The sequence below is a fragment of the Rattus norvegicus genome, chromosome 13 (assembly GCF_036323735.1).
Source record: "Rattus norvegicus strain BN/NHsdMcwi chromosome 13, GRCr8, whole genome shotgun sequence".
Lineage (NCBI taxonomy): Eukaryota > Metazoa > Chordata > Mammalia > Rodentia > Muridae > Rattus > Rattus norvegicus.
The window spans coordinates 107,263,247-107,273,815 of NC_086031.1; the positions used below are offsets into that span (position 1 = coordinate 107,263,247).

At 47.0% G+C, this 10,569-nt stretch overlaps 1 pseudogene; it reads left to right on the forward strand.

The window, feature by feature from the left end:
- Positions 1 to 248: 248 nt before the first annotated feature.
- Positions 249 to 384, forward strand: LOC120096391 (small nucleolar RNA SNORA48; annotated as a pseudogene).
- The last annotated feature ends 10,185 nt before the right edge of the window (positions 385 to 10,569 follow it).

A 10,569-nucleotide genomic window follows, 5' to 3' on the forward strand; every position in this document is an offset into this window, starting at 1 on the left:
TGTCCCACCTGTCCTGGGTGGTAGAGTGGGTGGGCGAGGTTGTGTGACCGATGAGTCAGCATCAGATCCTTTTAGCCACACTGGATCAACAGAGTTCGGGAAGAGCGCTTCTCTTCTCAGCTCCTGAGTGCTAAGGCAGCATTATTTTGTCAGAAATTCCACTTTAGCAGATTTTTGTTTTTTTTAAAAAAAGAGAAAACAGTAAAGATTAAAAAGGAAAATGCAAAATAAAAACAATTTTGATGCCCACTCCCTGGCAATGGGCAAAGAGACACCTTGGTGGTGTTCTTATACCAGTCAGGGGCAGAGTGGATGTGGTACTTTGTTCATCCTAGCCTGATGCCTGGCTTGGTGGTGAAGCTGTTTTATGCGTGGAACACATAAAAATTGAATCAAATTGATTTGAATCAAATCTAGGTAGTGTGGCGTGGGAAGAAGAAGACAGGTAGAGACCTGCATTCCACCATGCTACTCAATGCAGGCAGGGAAAGACATCCACAGACCTGTCCTTCACCCCACATCTCTGTCAGTCCATAGACACACAGAGCCCTACCTACCGCCACACAGCACTGTATGCGGAAGAAGTCAGACAGACAGAGACCTGCAGACCACCATGCCACCCACACACCTGCCCTCCAGTGCAAGGGATAGGTGGGCAGAAGACACCTGCTTGCTACAGTGCCATGCAGTGGGGACAGAGGATGCCACTCAGGGGCCTACCAGCTGCATGACCAGCCTGCAGCAGAAGCCACCACAGTGTGAGTATCTGATGGTCAGATGGGAGAGAGTGAGAGGTGGAACTAGAGACTTGAGGGTGGCCAGGAGTAACCTGCTATGAGCGGCCAGCCCTGCTACCTGGGACCATGATGAGGTCCCAGCATGAGCTGCCTCTGAGAGCCTCCATCTGTGGTTACTCAGCCAGCGTAGCCGGTGTCAGGGGTCTGTGTTGTTACCACTAAAAAGAACATGTAAATCTTGATTGGGGCAGCCACTGGGAAATCATGTGGGTATCCAGGAACTGTGCATGACTGTCCTTGTTCCTCACTGGCGACTGTGCTTTGGAGAGTTGGATCCATTTCTCAGGCTATGCACCTTGCCTGGCCAGGAGAGCAGAGCTGACCCTGATGTTGGGGGCACAGGTGAGCCAGCCCCGAGGGCATGAACATGGGAAAGCTAGTCCCACCACTTTTCTGCCATGAAGTGTCATGGATGTGGGGTGATGACCTCCCATGCCTCTTCCGTCACCACCTGTGGCACTTGGAATAGCTGGCCCTGCTGGGGTCATGAGAGCAGGAGAACTGTCCTTACCTCTTACAGGCTACAGTACTTGGGAGAGCAGGCCTCACCTGAACAGCATAATAGAGCTAACCTTGATGATGAGGGAATGGGTGAGCTGGTCTTGAGGATGTGAGGGAGAGCTGGCCCCATCACTCCTCTACCTCCTTAACCCTCAGCAACCGATGCAGCCAGAAGAGCTGACTCCAGGGTCATAAGAGCAGGAGAGCTGGCCCTGCCCCTCACCAGTGGCATCACTTGGGAGAGCGGGCCCTGGACTTCGTCTGGGCAACACAGTGGAGCTAGCCCTGATGGCAAAAGCACAGGCAAGCCAACCCTGAGGGTGAGTGGGAGAGCTGTCCCAGTGCCTTGCTGGCTTTAGTACTTAGGTGAGTGGACCTTAACTGGGCAAAACAGTGGAGCTGGCCCTGAGGATACAAGGTCAGAAGAACAAGAAGGCAGGGTGACCTAGCAGGAACAGGGCTGGAGAGTTTGTCCTGGTGGTGCGTCTGAGGGAGAACCGGCCAGGCTGACCCAGATCCAGGGTTCCAAGTTGGGCCACTCCAAAATCATTATCATCTCCACAACACAGGGCAACAACAGGATAACGGGGAGGAGACCTGGCCAGGATCCACTATTGATGGTGTGATGGAAGCCAGTGATCTCTATCTGGACCAATATCTCATTGCAACAAACATTTACAAGTGAAGATGTGTGGGCAGAGGAATATACTGTGGGACACATGGTTACATGCTACAGCTTCTGTGATGAGATGTTTTCTATGATGATGGTGATGATGATGGTGTGTGTGTGTGTGTGTGTGTGAAGTGCATGATGTGAAAATCACAAAAGAATCAATAAAAAGATTCCTGTGGTGGAGGAATAACTTTGAACCAAACCAAACCAAACCAAACCAAGCCAAACCAAACCAAACAACAAAATTTTTTCTACAGCAATACCAGTTTTTATCAAAGATAACCAAAGAAAAATCAATATGTTTATAAAATAAATCTAGGGCTGGGGATTTAGCTCAGTGGTAGAGCGCTTACCTAGGAAGCGCAAGGCCCTGGGTTCGGTCCCCAGCTCCTAAAAAAAGAACCAAAAAAAAAAAAATAAAATAAAATAAATCTAGTCTTACCAGGAAACTGTATTTGAGGAGTACCAGGAAACTGTATTTGAGGAGTACTTATTGACTTTTTTTTTTTTTAATGAATCTGATTGTAGATGTTTCCAAGTGAAACTGAAACCAGATGACAAAAGACTTTGAATAGCCTGGAGGAAAATTCTTGATGAAGCTTCAGCAACTACAGGAAACAGTTGTTTTCATGACCTAAAGGTTTTTTCCTTTAAGATATTTATTTTATTTATATGAGGTGCTGTCTTCAGACACACTAGGAGAGGGCATCAGATCCCAATACAGATGGTTGGGAGCCACCATGTGGTTGCTGGGAATTGAACTCAGGACCTCTGGAAGAGCAGTCAGTGCTCTTAACCACTGAGCCATCTTTCCAGCCATGACCTAAAGTTTGTTTGTTTTTTTTTTTTTTTAAGGTAACAGGGATGATTACCACTGTTACCTCAGGGCTGTCAGACTTCCATAAATTTTATGTAAACTTTACCTTGTGATTTACCTAGATATTTATGCCAATAACCTAGGTCACGTCTCACTGTAAAGTAATAGTTGCCCACCAAAACTTTTATTTAAAGTAGATCAACACTTAAAATAAAACCTGTTCTGTCAGACATAGAGAACCAGACTCTGTAGTCTGGTCTTACATCACTGTAGGGATAGTCAACTTTTTGAAGAATATGTTATACTTTGCACTAATCATAGTTTATACATACATTGCTTTCCTGAGACTCATCATCCTCTGCCAACTTCTGTGACTTGCTCAGAAGGCATTTTTTTAAAAACAAAAGTCTCCAAAGTTAAAAGATCAGGTTGTGTGTATATGCAAGGCATGCCTGGGTGGTGCACAGGGATTTGGGGTGGGTGCTGCAGTGGGGTATACACATTACACATTTACTGAGACCCATGGAACATACAACAAAAGGGTGAGTCCAAGTGTGAACTTGGCCTCCGACGGATGTGCTGATGATGCATGAGACTCTTGATAAAAGGGAAGGCTTGGGGTTGGGGCGTATGGGAATGTGGGGTTCTGCTGTGAACCCCAGACTGAGCTAAAGGTAATGCTCATTTACAAAGGCACAGACTTTCTGATGTCCTCATGTCCTTACAGGTCTTACTCAACGGTTACACACTGTGCTCCTTCCTTCCTCTCCTAAATGCTGGAATTACAGGAAGGAGCACAACCACACCACACTCGAGGCAGTTTTAATACATGGGCTTTGGGGAACATCTTCAAAATGTAGCAGCTGTGCTGGGTTGGGTCTGAGATGGTGGCCTAGAGTAGTCAAGCCGAGGAGAACAGTGGCCCAGAAGCTCTAGGGAAAGGTTGGTGGTTAGGTGAGAATTCAGGGTCCTAAGGAGTAGCCATTTGTGAGAAGCAGGTGGGAAACTGTGAGTCACCCCCTCAGGCGCCCTTTCTACCCCATGCACAAGGTCTTTGATGTCTACTTTGTACTCAGAGGAGGGAGCCACAGTTTCCCTACGATGGGCTGAGACCCAGCATGGCCCCCGGGAATGTGCTGACAGCTGGTGTGTGTCGGACATGTTAGGATCCCGAGAGCTGCGTCCTGCTCTGGCTGTATCTCTCTGTGCCTGTGGTTATTATGAAATAAGTCTCAGCTTGTTATGAGTTCAGTATGAAATGCCCCAAAGGCTCGTGCTGACAGCCTGTCCTCAGCTGCTCATGCCTTTTTGGGAAGTGTTGGAATTTTGAGTAGGTGGAATTCCTCGTTGGAGGAAGCAGGTCATTCTGTGTACATGAGACAGGGTCATATGTAGCCCAATCCAAACTTGCTGTATATCCAAGGATGATCTTGAAAATTTGACCCTCTGGCCTCGATTACCCAATGTTGAGGTGATGTGTGCCTAAATTGAAGGGCACCTCTTGTTCCTGGCCTCTTTCATGTGTGGTTTCACAGTGGGTAAGCAACTTCACTCTAACATGCTTGTCTCATAATGCTCCATGTCACCACAGCCCCATATCAAGGGCCTGGTGCTGTGGATATGAACTTCTGAAGCTATGTATCAGAACAGCCTCTCCTACTCTCATTCCTTCAGCTTCTTGTCCTCCAACTCCTCCAACTCCTCCAACTCTTCTCTTCCTCCTCCAGATCCTCCTCCTCTACTAGCTCCTCTTCTTTTATTTCTTCTCCTTCTCCTGCTTCTTCCTCCTCCCTTCTTCTTCCTCTTCCTCCTTCTTCTTCCTCCTCTCCCTCCTTCCTTCCTCCTCCTCCCTTTCTTCTCCTCCTTCTCCTCCTTCTCCTTCTCCTCCTCTCCCTCCTTCCTCCCTTTCTTCTCCTTCTCCTTCTCCTCCTTCTCCTTCTCCTCCCCCTCCCCCCCTCCTCCTCCTCCTCCTCTTCCTCTTCCTCTTCCTCTTCCTCTTCCTCTTCCTCTTCCTCTTCCTCTTCCTCTTCTTCTTCTTCTTCTTCTTCTTCTTCTTCTTCTTCTTCTTCTTCTTCTTCTTCTTCTCCTTCTCCTTCTCCTTCTCCTTTTCCTCCTCCTTCTTCTTCTCTTCTTCTTCCTCCTCCTTCTTGAGAGATGTTCTCTAGACCATTATATCTTCAAATTGGCTAAAGATGACACTGAATTTCTGATCATCCTGCCTCCATCACCGTGCACCACCACGTCCTGTGTATGTGGTGCTGAGGATCAAAACCATGGCCTCCTGCATGTCAAACAAGCTTCTACCATCTGAACTATATAACCCAACACCCGGAAGTCCTCTTCAGTGTCTTCATTCGGTTCCTGATCTGCTTCCCAGCCCTTTAGCTATCAGCCTCATCTCTCAGTGCGGGTGTGAGAGCTCCCAGTACCAGCCCACAAAGGCTCTTGTCACAGGACAGGTGCTCCCTGAAAGGACCTGCCCTTCTTAGTTTGTGTCACCATAGGGACCTGTATGTGAGGATGCCAGCTTGCACTTCCTATGTCACACATGAAAGCTGGATGTTTGTCACTTAGCTCTCACCTACATTGGTGTAAAAGCTCAGCTTCTATCTGTGGGCTCCAGGAGTAATTTGTTTCCCACTGAAAATGTCAGCGAGCAACGCGGCATCTTATTGTTATTTCAGAGAAAAGGAAGGGTGAGCCTCACATTGGCTGCTTGGCAGAGTTGCAGGAGGATGGTCTCGTGGGACACAGTGCTCCCTGCTTACCCACCTCTCAGAGTCAAGCCTCCCTTTAGCCTTTTCCCTCCTTTATCATACACAGTGCTGATTATACCTGAATTTCTGATCCTCCTGCCTCCACCACCATGCACCACCGGCTATATCTTTTAACAAAAAAGTTTCTCTGCACAAAGGAAGTGTGTTAACTATTAAGAAAATAATAGTTTCACTAAAGGTGTCATTTGCTTCAAATAAGAGACCTTTGCGCTCTTTGTGGAATCTGAAGAGGAGCTAAGAGGTGAGCAGGTCCTCAGAGCCCTTTCTACAATGCTGGCCCTGGAGTGAGCCTGCTTCCTTCTCGTTGGCTCTCATCTCCCAGGATCAGCTGAACAGCTGCAAGGATTGCTGGGTTTTGGTCTTTAAGGCCAGGTTTGGTCTTGAGGCTCTGTGATGATTGGATAAGATCACAGTGCAGTAGATTGGGACGATCACAGTGTAGTAGATTGGGATGATCACAGTGCAGTAGATTGGGACTGGTGAGCACAGGGCAGTCAAGGTTTTGGGTTATTAATTAGCTTTATTCTTTGACAATTTCATGCATATATATAATGCATTTTGATTACGCCCTAACCCCCTCTTATCCCTCTTCCAGCTCTCTGCCAGTCCCTCCCCTCCTAACAGGCCTCCCTCCCGTTTTCATGTCCTTTTATGATTTTTGTGAGCCACTGAGTTTAATCAAGGTTGCCCACATGGGCATGGCATGGGTATGGAGCTCTGGATTTGAACATGGTGTACTCAGAAGTAAGCTTCATCACTGAAGACAACAACCTGTCCTCCCTTCAGAAACCATCAGCAGCCAACAGTTCCCCTATGACCCATTCAGTACAGTGCCTGATGTTGATGGGCCCAGTCCTGGGCAGGTCCCATGCAGACAGCTGCCACCAAGAGTCAGTGAGGGTAGTAGCCATGTCATGCCCAGAAAATGGTGTTTCACAGTCCCCTTTCCTGTCCTCTGGCTTTTACACTCTGTCTGCTCCATTTGCATCGTGTTCCCTGAGCTTTGGAGGAGGTAGAGGAATCCCATTCGAGGCTGAACATTTATCAGTCACTTATTTCTATCACTGACTAGTCTTTGCCTTACACATTGCCTGCTCCAGAGAAGCTCTCACTAAGGCCGAGACCAGCACTAATCTATGGCTATAAATACTTAGAAGGAGGGTTGACAACATGTTTATTTAGGAAAACCACAGTAGCAGATTCCTTGCTAGGGCCTATGACCTCCTCAGCCATGGGCTTTGGACCAGCATGAATTCCCTCCTGTGGACCGGCCTTCCAATCCAATCAGAAAATGGTTGGTTACCTCCACAACAGCTCTGCCACAACTGTAGCAGTGGGCACACCTTGCCTGGCAGGTCAGTGTGGTAACTCACAGGGTCCATAGCTGGACGGGCTCATTAATGGTTTCCCCTCCACTGCTCTGTACACAACACCTTCTGGCACTACGGAAACTAGCCAGCCGGGAGGAAGTTTCTAGACCAGTTGTGGCTTGATTTTTCTATGCCCATTACACAAGAGTGTGGTCTCTTCAGGGATAGAATATAGTTCCCTTCTGATATAGTTCTGGTAGCTATCATAGGCAATGGGGATAGGCTATGTTGTTTGGGGTGGGGGGCTTTGGGGTTTCCCTGAATAATAACTCACAGGGAAGTCCTGTGCGGAAGGTTCCAGATCTTCAGAAGTGACAGTCATTTGGTGCTTCCTACTGAGAAGTCGAGCATTTGGAAATAGGATTGCAACACTGATCTTCCCAGACCAGGGTATTCTGCTATGAGGAAAAGCATGCTGATAAAGATGGTGGAGTTTTATGGCAAGCTCTGGGGTGTGGATGATTCCATTCTCAGACCTACTTTTTGAGCCCTTCCTTCTACATTCTGGGGAAAAGCCTCATTAAGAAAGGGATTTCTTCTGTCAGGTGTGGGGCAGCACATCTGTTAGGGCTCAAAAGACAAAGGTAAAAGGATGGTGGGTTAGAGGTGACATATATAACAAGACTCTGCTCCAAATAAACCACAAAACAGACAACAAAATAAAGCAAGGGGTTGAAGAGACGGGCAGAGTTTCTCAGTGGTTAAGGTAGTTGTTACTATCTATCTAGCATCTACCTAGCATCTACCTAGCATCTACCTAGCATCTATCTAGCATCTATCTAGCATCTATCTATCTAGCATCTATCTATCTAGCATCTATCTATCTAGCATCTATCTATCTAGCATCTATCTATCTAGCATCTATCTATCTAGCATCTATCTATCTAGCATCATCTACCTAGCATCATCTACTAGCATCATCTATCTATCTATCAATCTACTGTAGCTGTCTTCAGACACACTAGAAGAAGGCATGGGATCCCATTACAGATGGTTGTGAGCTACCATGTGGTTGCTGGGAATTGAACTCAGGACCTCTGGAAGAGCAGTCAGTGCTCTTAAGCTCTGAGCCATCTCTCCAGCCCCACGTTTTACTCTTGAAGAGGATCTGCATTTAGATTCCCAGCACCTGCAGCAGCTTATAACCATCTGTAACTCCAATTCCAGGGGATCTGATGCCCTCTTCTGACCTCTGCCAGCACCATGCATGCATGTGGTACACATACATACATACATACATACACACATACATACAAGTGTTGGGGTTTTGTCTTTTATAGTCTATTGTAATCCTAAATGCAGCCCCTGAGACCTGGAGTCTGTGCATAGCCTCTGGGACTCTGCCCCCAAGTTAATTCTGATTGTTGACTGAAGATGCCAACAGCCAATAGCTAGGCAGAAGAGACATAGGTGGGATTGAGTTTTCACGTGCTTAGAGAGAGGAACCATGGGGAAAGGAGAGAGAAGAAGGAGCTGTCATGGAAGAAGAATATGCAGGAGGGAGGGAGGGAGGGAGGGAGGGAGGGAGGGAGAGAGAGAGAGAGAGAGAGAGAGAGAGAGAGAGAGAGAGAGAGAGAGAGAGAGAGAGAGAGCGCTGTCATGGGGTAGGAATACAGAGAACGTGGCCCCTGTGGACTGGCCAATTGGAACTAAGAGCAGCCCAGATGAAACAAAGTAAGTGGTAAGTAATAAGTTGATGTTATGGATAGCGAAATGGATTCTAACAGCATGGACAGTGGTCAGCTGCCCAGCTTAGTGCTGCTGTCTTAGGGTTTGACTGCTGTGAACAGACACCATGACCAAGGCAACTCTTGTAAGGACAACATTTAATTGGGGCTGACTTACAGGTTCAGAGGTTCAGTCCATTATCATCAAGGCAGGAACATAGCAGCATCCAGGCAGGCATGGTGCAGGAGCTGAGGATTCTACATCTTCATCGGAAGGCTTCTAGCTAGGATAAGGGTATTAAAGCCCACACCTACAGTGACACACCTACTCCAATAAGACCACACCTATTCCCACAAGGCCACAACTTTAAACAGTGACATTGCCTGGGCCAAGCATATACAAACCATCACAGCTGCCTAAAGCATATTTAAAAATATAAAGGCAGTGTGTCTTTCATCCAGGAACATAAATGGTTAAAAGTGGGGAAGAAACCCTGGGCCAGGATTTTTAATATTTTACTACTACATACATGTAGGCAAAATACTCATATACATAAAGTAAATAATAAAACGTTTTGGGGAACTGAAGAGGACTTATGGGTTTTGCAGAAGATCTGGGTTCGATTCCCAGCACACACAGAATGGCTCAGAAACATGGTTTCCAGCACGCACACACAATGGCTCACAACCATTTGTTACTTTGGCTTCAGGGAATCCAATACCTTTTTCTGGCCTCCCAGTGCACTACGTGTACATGGTACATGGCAGGCAAAATACCCACGCACATAAATAAGTATACCTAGAAAGTGCTTTTAAAAGGAAAGAGTTTCATCTATCTCCAAGCAGATTTCCTCTCAGCTAAGTCCTGTTTCCATCATTCAGAAAAGGAATCTTTTCTCCTCGCTGAGAAGGGGAATCCTCATCTCTCCATGAGTATTGATGCAACAGTGTCAATTCTGCTATTGGGGTAAGCAACCCCTTTCTGATGGGAGTTGGAGCTCACACTACAGGTGTGGATTCCTGATGTCTGGTTCTGTAAACTTGTCAAAAGCCTGTGGCTGAGGAGGTCACGGGTCCTAGTCGGGAACTGACAGCTGCTGTTCTACCAAGTGGGTATGATGCACCTATTGAATTGCCTTCTAAATAACCATGTTTCTCCTCACGGATCTGTGCTTTTGCCACTTGGTTACTGCAGAGACTCGTAACTGGTCAAAATGCTGACACCAGAGTCAGTGTCACTGCTCTGGCGCCCAGAGAATATCACTGAAGAGAGGGGAGAAAGAGACAGAGTATAGCCTGGAATGTTGTAAAATGTTGTCTTTCAGTGGTGACATGGCCATGGTACTCTCGAATTCTTAGCAGCTGCCATTTCCTACCAGACATATGCCTGAGACTGGGCCTGACAGCATCCAGCCATGGAGGGAAGAAGGGTTTATGAGGCTCTGCCATTCCTAAAGGCTGATAAAAGAGGGAGAAACATTTTTTAAAGTGGGACAGTTGAAGTGGGATAACCAGTAAGATTCACATGCTCCTATAAATAACCTCTTCCTCACAGTTCTGTAGGCAGCTCTGATGAAACTCACTGGTTCATAACAGAGAGAGAGAGAGAGAGAGAGAGAGAGAGAGAGAGAGAGAGAGAGAGAGAGAGAGAGAGAAGTATATTAAATCATAAAGGGGCAGTTAGAAAGAAGGAGACCAGGAGGTGAATATGATTAAAATATATTACACACACATGAGACCATAGTGTGCTGTTGTGGGCGGTTTGTGCTTGTGGATTGGTACATGATCTAGTCAGGGTCCAGACTTCACATTGGTCCACTTCTTCATACACAGGTGCAGTTGGAGCCTTCCTGCTGACTTGCACAGACAGGGCCTCCCTCTAAGAGCCATATGCAACCTCTCATCTCCCTGTCATTGGGTCTGGCAGGCTTTTTGGTCCCCCCTTCCACCTCTTTATCCCCCTCCTC